The sequence below is a fragment of the Zootermopsis nevadensis genome, unplaced genomic scaffold (assembly GCF_977971745.1).
Source record: "Zootermopsis nevadensis isolate Lab colony 2312 unplaced genomic scaffold, Znev_1.0 Znev_ptg000017l, whole genome shotgun sequence".
NCBI lineage: Eukaryota > Metazoa > Arthropoda > Insecta > Blattodea > Termopsidae > Zootermopsis > Zootermopsis nevadensis.
Genome location: NW_028259149.1, coordinates 1,025,301 through 1,038,842, shown reverse-complemented (window position 1 = coordinate 1,038,842; position 13,542 = coordinate 1,025,301). Strand labels below are relative to the sequence as shown.

The 13,542-nt window shown below is 48.8% G+C and overlaps 4 non-coding genes and 1 pseudogene across 4 annotated transcripts; all 5 read left to right on the top strand.

The window, feature by feature from the left end:
- The first annotated feature begins 814 nt into the window (after positions 1-814).
- LOC147873454 (5S ribosomal RNA) lies at positions 815-933 on the top strand. The gene has a single exon (XR_015535705.1). It is a non-coding gene; the product is annotated as a 5S ribosomal RNA (ribosomal RNA).
- Positions 934-2,188: 1,255 nt separating this feature from the next.
- LOC147873453 (5S ribosomal RNA) lies at positions 2,189-2,307 on the top strand. The gene has a single exon (XR_015535694.1). It is a non-coding gene; the product is annotated as a 5S ribosomal RNA (ribosomal RNA).
- Positions 2,308-3,564: 1,257 nt separating this feature from the next.
- LOC147873452 (5S ribosomal RNA) lies at positions 3,565-3,683 on the top strand. The gene has a single exon (XR_015535683.1). It is a non-coding gene; the product is annotated as a 5S ribosomal RNA (ribosomal RNA).
- A 1,255-nt stretch (positions 3,684-4,938) lies between these two features.
- On the top strand, positions 4,939-5,052 carry LOC147873451 (5S ribosomal RNA; annotated as a pseudogene).
- A 6,623-nt stretch (positions 5,053-11,675) lies between these two features.
- LOC147873450 (5S ribosomal RNA) lies at positions 11,676-11,794 on the top strand. Its single transcript, XR_015535574.1, has one exon. It is a non-coding gene; the product is annotated as a 5S ribosomal RNA (ribosomal RNA).
- The last annotated feature ends 1,748 nt before the right edge of the window (positions 11,795-13,542 follow it).

Here is a 13,542-nt window from a genome sequence, read left to right as displayed (position 1 = left end):
GTATAATCAGATAAACACAGAAGGCAAGGGGGTTAGGCGCCTGTCATTTGCTTCAAGTTATTTCAAGATTTAGTCTAGGATAATTTATATTTGAATGTAATTTTCCCTCCTAAAATTAACACACCTTTCAGGAAAGGCTTCAGACTGTGGGTCTCGTCGTTAAGATACAAAGCGACTGTCCGTCACTTGGAGGGGTGAACGTTTTACTAAATTTTTTTTTTCTTTTACAGAATGCCTAAAGATAGTCATAGAAAGTAAAGCTGCACAGGCGTCTATCAGTAGTTGACTTTAGATCGCAGACGAATACTAGGTGAAAGTTCAGCTTGGATGGTTTGTTATCCTACTGTGTCGGGCAGTGTTCCAAGTGCCGGCGAATACGTACTTGTTCTAGCAAGACCATATCGTGTATAGACTGAAATACTCTTTTGTGTCTTGGCGTTGTATATTATTCATCGGCCACTGGGCAGCTCCTGATTTACACCCACCGAGAGGGTCAACTGTGATTTTCTCCTGCAACGGTATTTAGAAAATCATTATTTCAGCAAGGAACCACTCGGCCAGGTAAAATCTGTCTGCCGTATATTTCTACTTATGTCCATGTATTTTATATTGGGAATTTTGAGGAAGTCGTCCGAGGTGAATCTTTCAGGGTTCGGCCCTGTATTTGTTAGTGGTATCGACTTTAGAAGCTGGAAGTGTCGTTTTCTAAAGATAATCAGCAATCCGTTCTCTTACTATTTTGAAATTCAATTGATTTGGTTATGCAGGAAATAAGGAATGGACTTGTTATAGGAGTAACTCAGTCAAATCTAATGCCAACGGCCATACCATGCTGAAAACACCGGTTCTCGTCTGATCACCGCAGTTAAGCAGCATTGGGCGTGGTTAGTACTTGGATGGGTGACCGCTTGGGAACACCACGTGCTGTTGGCTTCATTTTATTATTTTGCTTTTTTCTTTAATAACTGAGCCAGCATGTCGGCGTCGTTGGGACTACTCCCAAACTACCTATTTGCCGAAATGATTGCATTGTTTGATTATGGCTTTTTCTAAAAAAATTCCTTTTTGTTGCCTAATCGTTTCTCAGTAAGTGCACTCGAGCCTAGCCAGTTTGTTCCGCGATTATCGAAGACGCAATGAAACGCGTGAATGAGTGTTGAGAGATACCTGTCGAGCAAATGACGTAATATTCCTCACCGCAGTATCTCAGTATGAAATTTTGCCGTCCAGGTGGTGGGATGGTCTACTTCCGGAAAAAGGAGGGCAACCACGAAAGATGTGAGACGGGACATCTCCGAGTTAAGATACACAGCGCTTGTCCAATACTTGGAGGGGTGAACATTATATGTATTCCTTTTTTTTCTCTCCGGGGGTATAATCAGATAAACACAGAAGGCAAGGGGGTTAGGCGCCTGTCATTTGCTTCATGCATTATTCAAAATTTAGACTAGGATATTTTATATTTGAATGTAATTTTCCCTCCTAAAATTAACACACCTTTCAGGAAAGGCTTCAGACTGTGTGTCTCGTCGTTAAGATACAAAGCGACTGTCCGTCACTTCGAGGGGTGAACGTTTTACTAAATTTTTTTCTTTATTTTACAGAATGCCTAAAGTTAGTCATAGAAAGTAAAGCTGCACAGGCGTCTATCAGTAGTTGACTTTAGATCGCAGACGAATACTAGGTGAAAGTTCAGCTTGGATGGTTTGTTATCCTACTGTGTCGGGCAGTGTTCCAAGTGCCGGCGAATACGTACTTGTTCTAGCAAGACCATATCGTGTATAGACTGAAATACTCTTTTGTGTCTTGGCGTTGTATATTATTCATCGGCCACTGGGCAGCTCCTGATTTACACCCACCGAGAGAGTCAACTGTGATTTTCTCCTGCAACGGTATTTAGAAAATCATTATTTCAGCAAGGAACCACTCGGCCAGGTAAAATCTGTCTGCCGTATATTTCCACTTATGTCCATGTATTTTATATTGGGAATTTTGAGGAAGTCGTCCGAGGTGAATCTTTCAGGGTTCGGCCCTGTATTTGTTAGTGGTATCGACTTTAGAAGCTGGAAGTGTCGTTTTCTAAAGATAATCAGCAATCCGTTCTCTTACTATTTTGAAATTCAATTGATTTGGTTATGCAGGAAATAAGGAATGGACTTGTTATAGGAGTAACTTAGTCAAATCTAATGCCAACGGCCATACCATGCTGAAAACACCGGTTCTCGTCTGATCACCGCAGTTAAGCAGCATTGGGCGTGGTTAGTACTTGGATGGGTGACCGCTTGGGAACACCACGTGCTGTTGGCTTCATTTTTTTTATTTTGCTTTTTTCTTTAATAACTGCAGCCAGCATGTACGCGTCGTTGGGACTACTCCCAAACTACCTATTTGCCGAAATGATTGCATTGTTTGATTATGGCTTTTTCTAAAAAAATTCCTTTTTGTTGCCTAATCGTTTCTCAGTAAGTGCACTCGAGCCTAGCCAGTTTGTTCCGCGATTATCGAAGACGCAATGAAACGCGTGAATGAGTGTTGGGAGATACCTGTCGAGCAAATGAGGTAATATTCCTCACCGCAGTATCTCAGTATGAAATTTTGCCGTCCAGGTGGTGGGATGGTCTATTTCCGGAAAAAGGAGGGCAACCACGAAAGATGTGAGACGGGACATCTCCGATTTAAGATACACAGCGCTTGTCCAATACTTGGAGTGGTGAACATTATATGAATTCCTTTTTTTTCTCTCCGGGGGTATAATCAGATAAACACAGAAGGCAAGGGGGTTAGGCGCCTGTCATTTGCTTCATGCATATTTCAAAATTTTGTCTAGGATCATTTATATTTGAATGTAATTTTCCCTCCTAAAATTAACACACCTTTCAGGAAAGGCTTCAGACTGTGGGTCTCGCCGTTAAGATACAAAGCGACTGTCCGTCACTTGGAGGAGTGAACGTTTTACTAAAAAAAATTTTTTCTTTTACAGAATGCCTAAAGTTAGTCATAGAAAGTAAAGCTGCACAGGCGTCTATCAGTAGTTGACTTTAGATCGCAAACGAATACTAGGTGAAAGTTCAGATTGGATGGTTTGTTATCCTACTGTGTCGGGCAGTGTTCCAAGTGCCGGCGAATACGTACTTGTTCTAGCAAGACCATATCGTGTATAGACTGAAATACTCTTTTGTGCCTTGGCGTTGTATATTATTCATCGGCCACTGGGCAGCTCCTGATTTACACCCACCGAGAGAGTCAACTGTGATTTTCTCCTGCAACGGTATTTAGAAAATCATTATTTCAGCAAGGAACCACTCGGCCAGGTAAAATCTGTCTGCCGTATATTTCTACTTATGTCCATGTATTTTATATTGGGAATTTTGAGGAAGTCGTCCGAGGTGAATCTTTCAGGGTTCGGCCCTGTATTTGTTAGTGGTATCGACTTTAGAAGCTGGAAGTGTCGTTTTCTAAAGATAATCAGCAATCCGTTCTCTTACTATTTTGAAATTCAATTGATTTGGTTATGCAAGAAATAAGGAATGGACTTGTTATAGGAGTAACTCAGTCAAATCTAATGCCAACGGCCATACCATGCTGAAAACACCGGTTCTCGTCTGATCACCGCAGTTAAGCAGCATTGGGCGTGGTTAGTACTTGGATGGGTGACCGCTTGGGAACACCACGTGCTGTTGGCTTCATTTTTTTTATTTTGCTTTTTTCTTTAATAACTGCAGCCAGCATGTCGGCGTCGTTGGGACTGCTCCCAAACTACCTATGTGCCGAAATGATTGCATTGTTTGATTATGGCTTTTTCTAAAAAAATTCCTTTTTGTTGCCTTATCGTTTCTCAGTAAGTGCACTCGAGCCTAGCCAGTTTGTTCCGCGATTATCGATGACGCAATGAAACGCATGAATGAGTGTTGGGAGATACCTGTCGAGCAAATGAGGTAATTTTCCTCACCGCAGTATCTCAGTGTGAAATTTTGCCGTCCAGGTGGTGGGATGGTCTACTTCCGGAAAAAGGAGGGCAACCACGAAAAATTTGAGACGGGACATCTCCGAGTTAAGATACACAGCGCTTGTCCAATACTTGGAGGGGTGAACATTATATAAATTCCTTTCTTTTCTCTCCGGGGGTATAATCAGATAAACACAGAAGGCAAGGGGGTTAGGCGCCTGTCATTTGCTTCAAGTTATTTCAAGATTTAGTCTAGGATAATTTATATTTGAATGTAATTTTCCCTCCTAAAATTAACACACCTTTCAGGAAAGGCTTCAGACTGTGGGTCTCGTCGTTAAGATACAAAGCGACTGTCCGTCACTTGGAGGGGTGAACGTTTTACTAAATTTTTTTTTTCTTTTACAGAATGCCTAAAGATAGTCATAGAAAGTAAAGCTGCACAGGCGTCTATCAGTAGTTGACTTTAGATCGCAGACGAATACTAGGTGAAAGTTCAGCTTGGATGGTTTGTTATCCTACTGTGTCGGGCAGTGTTCCAAGTGCCGGCGAATACGTACTTGTTCTAGCAAGACCATATCGTGTATAGACTGAAATACTCTTTTGTGTCTTGGCGTTGTATATTATTCATCGGCCACTGGGCAGCTCCTGATTTACACCCACCGAGAGGGTCAACTGTGATTTTCTCCTGCAACGGTATTTAGAAAATCATTATTTCAGCAAGGAACCACTCGGCCAGGTAAAATCTGTCTGCCGTATATTTCTACTTATGTCCATGTATTTTATATTGGGAATTTTGAGGAAGTCGTCCGAGGTGAATCTTTCAGGGTTCGGCCCTGTATTTGTTAGTGGTATCGACTTTAGAAGCTGGAAGTGTCGTTTTCTAAAGATAATCAGCAATCCGTTCTCTTACTATTTTGAAATTCAATTGATTTGGTTATGCAGGAAATAAGGAATGGACTTGTTATAGGAGTAACTCAGTCAAATCTAATGCCAACGGCCATACCATGCTGAAAACACCGGTTCTCGTCTGATCACCGCAGTTAAGCAGCATTGGGCGTGGTTAGTACTTGGATGGGTGACCGCTTGGGAACATGAGGTTAGATAGAGGAGAGGATTGGATCTCACTTTTCGGCACTGGTCGAGAGAATTGTCTGGTTCAACACTCTCAGCGCTCGGCGAGGTATGGACGGAGGTGACCTGGCCTTTCTGAAGGCCCACCTCCCTGAGCTGCTCCAGCAGGTGCGGAAGCAGCTTCTGGACGCCATCGACGCCGAAAAGCAGCGACAGCGGGCGGCAGCAGCAGCAGCAACAGCAACAGCCGTAGCCGTGGTCGGAGGGCCTACTCGAGCCAACGCTGGCAAGAGGAAGGCCAACGAGTTGGACTTGTCCAACTCGGGCGGTTCGACGGAACCCGCATCTAGGCGCCCGGCGCCCGGGCCACTGTCCGGAGCCGGGTCCACTCCTCTGCCGGCACCGGCGAAAGTCCATCGGCCCGATGGCTCGGCGGCGGCAGCAACAGCAACCTACACCAACGCTTCCACGGGCGAACAAGCCACCTCGTGTGGCCGGCAACTCGGCAGTTATGCTGAGGTCAGCGCGGCGTACACCGGGGTAGTGGCCGGGCGACCGGTTAAAGGGGCGACTGCTGGGGTGGATTCCTCGGCACCGCTCCCCACTAAAGCCGGGGCCTCGCAAGAGGTTAAAGGAGTGAGGGACGTGAAGTCGTCCCGCGGACCTCCCCCCGCTCACCCCGCCGCGCTGAAACCGCCAAGCGGGACAGTGAAGCCCTCAGCCAAGGGACCCGGCTCCCAGCCGGGACCCGCTTCCTCGATGGAGGAGGCACATGGGCGCAGGTCTCCCCGGGCTTCCGGGGACCTGTCCGGGCCGCTCACTGGCGTGTCATCTGACGCCGCTTCTTCTTCCCACGCTCAAGTGGACAAAACGGCTCCGGGGGAGCGCCGTAACAAAACCCCGGTGTACGTGTCTGGGGTGAAGGACGTACGCGGTTTCCTGCAGAGGATTCGCGCGGAGTCGGCCTGCGGGATCGTGGCGCAGATGAAGGGAGAAAACCTGACTCTTGTGCCTGAGTCCGCCGACGGATTCCGGGCCACCGTCAGGGTCCTGCGTTCCCTCGGTGAGGGCGAGGGTGTGAGTTTTCACACATTCTCCCTCCCCGAGGATCGGTGCGTGCGCCTGGTGATTAAAAACCTGGGCGTGCGCATGCCCGAGGCCGAGATACGCGAGGAGCTGGCCGCCATGCACATTACTGTGCAGGGTGTCCTGCAACTCCGATCAACGCGCCGGGCCATGGACCAGGACGGTGACCGTCCCCTTACGCCACACTTTATAGTGTCGGTAGCACGGGGCCCCGACGTGGCGAAAGTGCGTTCCCTGACCGAGATCTGCGGTCTGCGGGTCAAGGTGGAGACGTACGTCGCACCGAAGGGGCCCATGCAGTGCAAGCGGTGCCAACGCTTCGGGCACACGCAGCGGAACTGCGGTTATGCACCTAGGTGCGTGGCCTGCGGGGACGCTCACCCATCCGGGTCGTGTGCCACCCCCAAGCAGCAGCTTAAGTGCTGCAGCTGCGGGGGCAACCACACTGCGAACTATAGAGGTTGCAGAAAGTGGAAGGAAGCCAAGGCGGCCGCTGCGCAGCGTGCGAAAGGGGATCGCGGCAGAAAGGACGGCGTCTCCACGCGCCTGCCAGCGCCCAAATCGGCGCCAGCTAAGCCTTCTCTAGACCAGGAGAACTTGGGCCCTGGGTGGAACCACGTGGTCCGTGGTGGCCGCGTCGTCAAAGCTGCGGCCATGGGGAACTCCGCCCCAACGCCATCTAGCGCCATTGCACGGACTGAGCGGCAGGCTGTCTCCAAGGGCGGCCGTGCCAAGCCCGCTCGTCCTGCGGTGCCGGTGGCAAATCCCACTGCACCTGTTCCCAACAAGCCCGCACCTGCTCCCAAGAAGACTGACCCCACCCCACCCAAGGGTCAGTCACCGCTCCAGGACATCGCAGATATCCTGGAGACCCTCTCACCACGGGTCTGCGTCGAGTTGACGCGCCGTCTCCTCGCCGCGATCCACTCCCTCCCACCCGGCGGGTCTCGTCCGCGAGCCCTCCTCAAAACCGTTCTCCTCTTCATGGCCGACAATGACTGCACGGCCTAGAGGACACGGTGGTAAAGCCTTGCGGCTGGCTTACTGGAACGCCGACGGTGTTCGCGGCAGGAAGCTGGAGCTGGAGCAGTTCCTCGGTGACTACGGAGTCGATGTTTGCCTCCTGAACGAGACGCACCTCACGTCGGGTCGGGCCTTGAGGTTCGCGAACTACGTTTGCCACCGTACGGACCGCCCGACGCTGGGGGGCGGCACAGCGATCCTTGTCCGCAGGGGCATTGATCACTACCCTGTGCCGGTCTCGGGTCTGCAGCAACTGGAAGCAACCGCCATTCACCTGGTGCTGGCAACTAGGAAAGTTAAGCTCGTGGCGGCATACCTCGCACCCACCCGGCCCTGGATTGAGTCGGACTTGACCGAGTGCTTAAGCGGGGGTTTCCCGGTCCTCTTGGCTGGTGACCTCAACGCAAAGCACACGGACTGGAATTCTAGGCTGATCTCTGCTAGGGGCTCGCTCCTGCGTGATTACGCCAACAGAAATTCCTGCTTGATCTACGGGCCGGATTCCCCAACCACGGCTCCCTACACACACAACGCCACACCCGACGTCCTTGATATTGTCCTCATCAAGGACTTCGTTCTACCGGTGCACCTGACTGTATGCCCCGCACTCAGCTCAGATCACCTGCCCGTCCTCATCGACACCACGTGCCGATCGTCCTTTCAAAACCTGCCTGATCGCCCGGACTTCGCGAGAATGGACTGGGCTTCATTCCAGGCTTGCCTCGAAAGCAGACTCCCGGGGAACCCCGTGGTAAACGACGAGGAGGCAATCGACAAGTGCGTCGAGGAGCTGACCAGTGCTATCCTGGAAGCCACAGCAGCGTCCGCTCCCAAGCTTCGACCCCGCGTTGACAGGCGACCGCTTCTGCCCGCTAGTATTCGGGATGAAATACGCCTGAAGAACCGGCTGAGGAGGCGGTGGCAGGTCACGAGGGACCCCGCTCTTAAGACCCAGGTCAATCGACTCCAGAGGTCGGTGACCTATCGTCTCAACGAGTGGCGGAACGAACAGTGGAGCGACACGCTCGAATCCTTGGACTGCGAGGACCAGTCGCTTTGGAAGATGACCAAGCGGGTGATGCGAGTCCCCACTCCGTCGCCTCCCTTGATAGTGCCGGGAGGACTGGCTCTCTCGAACCCCGAGAAGGCAGAAGCCCTGGCCGACAGCCTTGAGGTCCAATTCCAGCCGGTAGACAACCCGTCGGACCCGGCTGCAATTGACATGGTTAACGAGGAGATGCGAGCATACGAGTATGCCCCCGCAAGTGAACCGAAATTAACCAGTCCCTCGGAGGTCGCCCAGGCCATCAAGGGACTCAAGGTTGGCAAGGCTCCGGGCCCCAACGGTATACCGAACAGGGTCCTGAGACATCTCCCACGACGCGCGGTAACCTTTCTCACGAAAGTGTTCAACGCGGTTCTCCGCAGGCAGCACTTCCCCTCGGCATGGAAACACGCTCGCGTGGTGTCCATACTGAAACCGGGGAAGGACCCCACGCTACCTTCTTCCTATAGACCCATCAGTCTTCTCGACACGGTAGGCAAGCTCTGCGAGAAGATCCTTCTAACGAGGGTCCTACACGAGGTCAGCGAACGCGGGCTGCTGCGCGACGAGCAGTTTGGGTTTCGACCCAGACACAGCACGTCGATGCAGCTGGCTCGCCTCGTCGAAAGGGTCAACAGAAACCTTGATGAGAAGCGGCTAACCGGCGCGGTCTTCCTGGACGTGGCCAAAGCCTTCGACACAGTCTGGGTCCAAGGCCTCCTATACAAACTGACCGTCCTCAACTTCCCGTCGTACTTGGTGAAAACCATCTCTTCCTACCTCGCTGACCGGACATTCCAGACGTCCTTCCAGTCGGCCGCGTCCACACGTCGAGCCATGCGGGCTGGAGTTGTGCAGGGCGGACTTCTCTCCCCTGTGCTCTTCAGTCTGTATGTCAACGACATACCCACTCCGTCCCGCCACGTCGAGTTAGCACAGTACGCGGACGACACGGCTCTAGTAGCCACGTCCCGTAGCCCAACGCTTCTCGTCAGGTATCTGGAAACCTACCTGAGTAGACTTGAGCTCTGGCTCAGGGCCTGGAGGATTGCTATCAACGTCTCGAAGAGCACCGCGGTTCTCTTCGTTTCGTCGAGAAGACGCATCCAACAGCCCAGAGCAGTGCAGTTTCTCGGCCAGCCGATCGAATGGGTCAAAACAGCGCGGTATCTGGGGGTCACCCTTGACGCCGGGCTTACCTGGTCGGCGCACGTCAACCAGGTGGGAAAGAAGGCGGCGCAACGATTAGGTGTGCTAGGCCCGCTCATCAATAGGAGAAGTGGCCTGTCCATCAGGAACGGTGTGCTGCTCTATAAGCAGCTCATCCGTCCCATGATGGATTACGCATGCCCGATCTGGAGGTCAGCTGCCCGCACCCACGTCCGGAAGCTGCAAGTTCTGCAATCCAAGTGTCTCCGCATTGTTACTAACGCGCCCTGGTACGTTAGTAACAGGCAAATACATGAGGATCTGGGGGTCCCTTTCTTTGCCGACCACACCAGAGCACTGACTGAGAGATTTGACTCGAGGTTAGCTGGTGTGGGGAACCCCTTAGTTCGGCAACTCGGGAGGCACTCGTGCCGAACGAGGGCTGCCAGAGGTCGCCCAAGGGCAACCGAGGGCGACCGATGTCCAGCAGGCCAGCCGAGGCCGTCCCCAAACGACGGCCAAGTCGGCACAACGAGTGATTAGACTACTCGGCTACCCTGACTGAGGTTTTCCGTGCTTTTCCTCAGTTGTGAGGCGAATGCCAGGGTATAACTTAATAGGGGCACGGCCCGCCACCCTCCCCCCCCCGATCGTGGAGGCCATCAGCTGAAATGATCTTCCCCCCACGCCGCAGAGGCCTTCAGCCGAAACGGCCCCCCCCTCTCTGGGTTCAAACCCCAGAGATCCAACCAACCAAATTCCTTTGGACAACTTGCCTGACGGGATAACCTCCCATCAGCAGCAACAGATCCCAGTTTGAATGGTCGAGGCTCCAGCCACGGCGTAACCCTGTTAGCGTCAGCAAAATTTTCGTTTTTTTTTTTTTTTTTTTTTTTTTTTTTTTTTTTTTTTTTTTTTTTTTTTTTTTTTTTTTTTTTATATTAAGACCGTTTACCATTTCCAGCAATGCGCCTTGAGTGCAGGAATGGTGTCACCTAGGTAGGGACGATGCTTGCGCTTGCGCAGGCCTCCGCCCTCGGTTAGCTTTTTGGTTGGTTGGTTGGTTGGTGGCTTGGGAACACCACGTGCTGTTGGCTTCATTTTATTATTTTGCTTTTTTCTTTAATAACTGAGCCAGCATGTCGGCGTCGTTGGGACTACTCCCAAACTACCTATTTGCCGAAATGATTGCATTGTTTGATTATGGCTTTTTCTAAAAAAATTCCTTTTTGTTGCCTAATCGTTTCTCAGTAAGTGCACTCGAGCCTAGCCAGTTTGTTCCGCGATTATCGAAGACGCAATGAAACGCGTGAATGAGTGTTGAGAGATACCTGTCGAGCAAATGACGTAATATTCCTCACCGCAGTATCTCAGTATGAAATTTTGCCGTCCAGGTGGTGGGATGGTCTACTTCCGGAAAAAGGAGGGCAACCACGAAAGATGTGAGACGGGACATCTCCGAGTTAAGATACACAGCGCTTGTCCAATACTTGGAGGGGTGAACATTATATGTATTCCTTTTTTTTCTCTCCGGGGGTATAATCAGATAAACACAGAAGGCAAGGGGGTTAGGCGCCTGTCATTTGCTTCATGCATTATTCAAAATTTAGACTAGGATATTTTATATTTGAATGTAATTTTCCCTCCTAAAATTAACACACCTTTCAGGAAAGGCTTCAGACTGTGTGTCTCGTCGTTAAGATACAAAGCGACTGTCCGTCACTTCGAGGGGTGAACGTTTTACTAAATTTTTTTCTTTATTTTACAGAATGCCTAAAGTTAGTCATAGAAAGTAAAGCTGCACAGGCGTCTATCAGTAGTTGACTTTAGATCGCAGACGAATACTAGGTGAAAGTTCAGCTTGGATGGTTTGTTATCCTACTGTGTCGGGCAGTGTTCCAAGTGCCGGCGAATACGTACTTGTTCTAGCAAGACCATATCGTGTATAGACTGAAATACTCTTTTGTGTCTTGGCGTTGTATATTATTCATCGGCCACTGGGCAGCTCCTGATTTACACCCACCGAGAGAGTCAACTGTGATTTTCTCCTGCAACGGTATTTAGAAAATCATTATTTCAGCAAGGAACCACTCGGCCAGGTAAAATCTGTCTGCCGTATATTTCCACTTATGTCCATGTATTTTATATTGGGAATTTTGAGGAAGTCGTCCGAGGTGAATCTTTCAGGGTTCGGCCCTGTATTTGTTAGTGGTATCGACTTTAGAAGCTGGAAGTGTCGTTTTCTAAAGATAATCAGCAATCCGTTCTCTTACTATTTTGAAATTCAATTGATTTGGTTATGCAGGAAATAAGGAATGGACTTGTTATAGGAGTAACTTAGTCAAATCTAATGCCAACGGCCATACCATGCTGAAAACACCGGTTCTCGTCTGATCACCGCAGTTAAGCAGCATTGGGCGTGGTTAGTACTTGGATGGGTGACCGCTTGGGAACACCACGTGCTGTTGGCTTCATTTTTTTTATTTTGCTTTTTTCTTTAATAACTGCAGCCAGCATGTACGCGTCGTTGGGACTACTCCCAAACTACCTATTTGCCGAAATGATTGCATTGTTTGATTATGGCTTTTTCTAAAAAAATTCCTTTTTGTTGCCTAATCGTTTCTCAGTAAGTGCACTCGAGCCTAGCCAGTTTGTTCCGCGATTATCGAAGACGCAATGAAACGCGTGAATGAGTGTTGGGAGATATCTGTCGAGCAAATGAGGTAATATTCCTCACCGCAGTATCTCAGTATGAAATTTTGCCGTCCAGGTGGTGGGATGGTCTACTTCCGGAAAAAGGAGGGCAACCACGAAAGATGTGAGACGGGACATCTCCGAGTTAAGATACACAGCGCTTGTCCAATACTTGGAGGGGTGAACATTATATGAATTTTTTTTTTTTCTCTCGGGGGTATAATCAGATAAACACAGAAGGCAAGGGGGTTAGGCGCCTGTCATTTGCTTCATGCATATTTCAAAATTTAGTATAGGATAATTTATATTTGAATGTAATTTTCCCTCCTAAAATTAACACACCTTTCAGGAAAGGCTTCTGACTGTGGGTCTCGTCGTTAAGATACATGCGATTGTCCGTCACTTGGAGGGGTGAACGTTTTACTAAATTTTTTTTTTCTTTTACAGAATGCCTAAAGATAGTCATAGAAAGTAAAGCTGCACAGGCGTCTATCAGTAGTTGACTTTAGATCGCAGACGAATACTAGGTGAAAGTTCAGCTTGGATGGTTTGTTATCCTACTGTGTCGGGCGGTGCACCAAGTGCCGGCGAGTACGTACTCTTTCCACCAAGACTATATAGACTGCTCTAAAGCCACACTGATACTCACAGAGCTGAAAAGCCATAAGTGAAGAACATTTACAGCATGAAAATGACTCAATTAAAACTTTCTCTACTCTGGAAAGAATCACACCCAATTAGGGTTTTAGGTTCTTTCAGTGGTTCAAAAATGACTGCATTCTATTTTGTAGAACTGTGTAATCTGGTAGGAGTTTACCATTGTTTCATAGGCCCTTGCTGCTTCCATCATCAGGGACCTTCTACGAGACTATAAGGCACTTCTATCTGGAAGAGTTATGTTCAAACACAAGTTCAGACCTCAGTAAACTTATATTTGTGAATGATTTTGATAAATGTGTCATGAACTTTGCATGATAGTCCGTGTTGCTAAAATTATTACTTCTAGTCGGAGATAAAATACATTTTCAGTATGGTATGACAATATTGCATTTTCTGACATAATATTTTTTTAAAAAAAATTGTTATGGTTGCACAGAATTTTGTAAAATATTCAAATGAAAGATTTTACATAAGTCCATCAAGCAGGGCAACAATTGTTACATGCTGACAGTGACAAAGCTAATAAGTATTTTTTGCAATTTCTTGTTATGAATGCACCTGATACAGACGGTTGTCTTCTGGGATGTTGTAGCATGTGGTCTCATAGAAACTGACAAATTGATGTTTCAGAGGTGCTGACTGCTTACATCATCGAGGCAATGAGTGAGTTGCATGAGAAAGTGTAGTTTGATATGTAGGAGTAGGTGGGACCAATGGATTTTGGGTAAGGATGGTTGAAATGAGGACAAGCTGTGCACAGCCTGGAGAGGACACGGAAGTGGTCTTAAATATATAGTACTTGGAATCAGGATGGGAAAGAACAATTTAAAGAGGTGAAATGGATGAAAGTTGAAATAAACATACT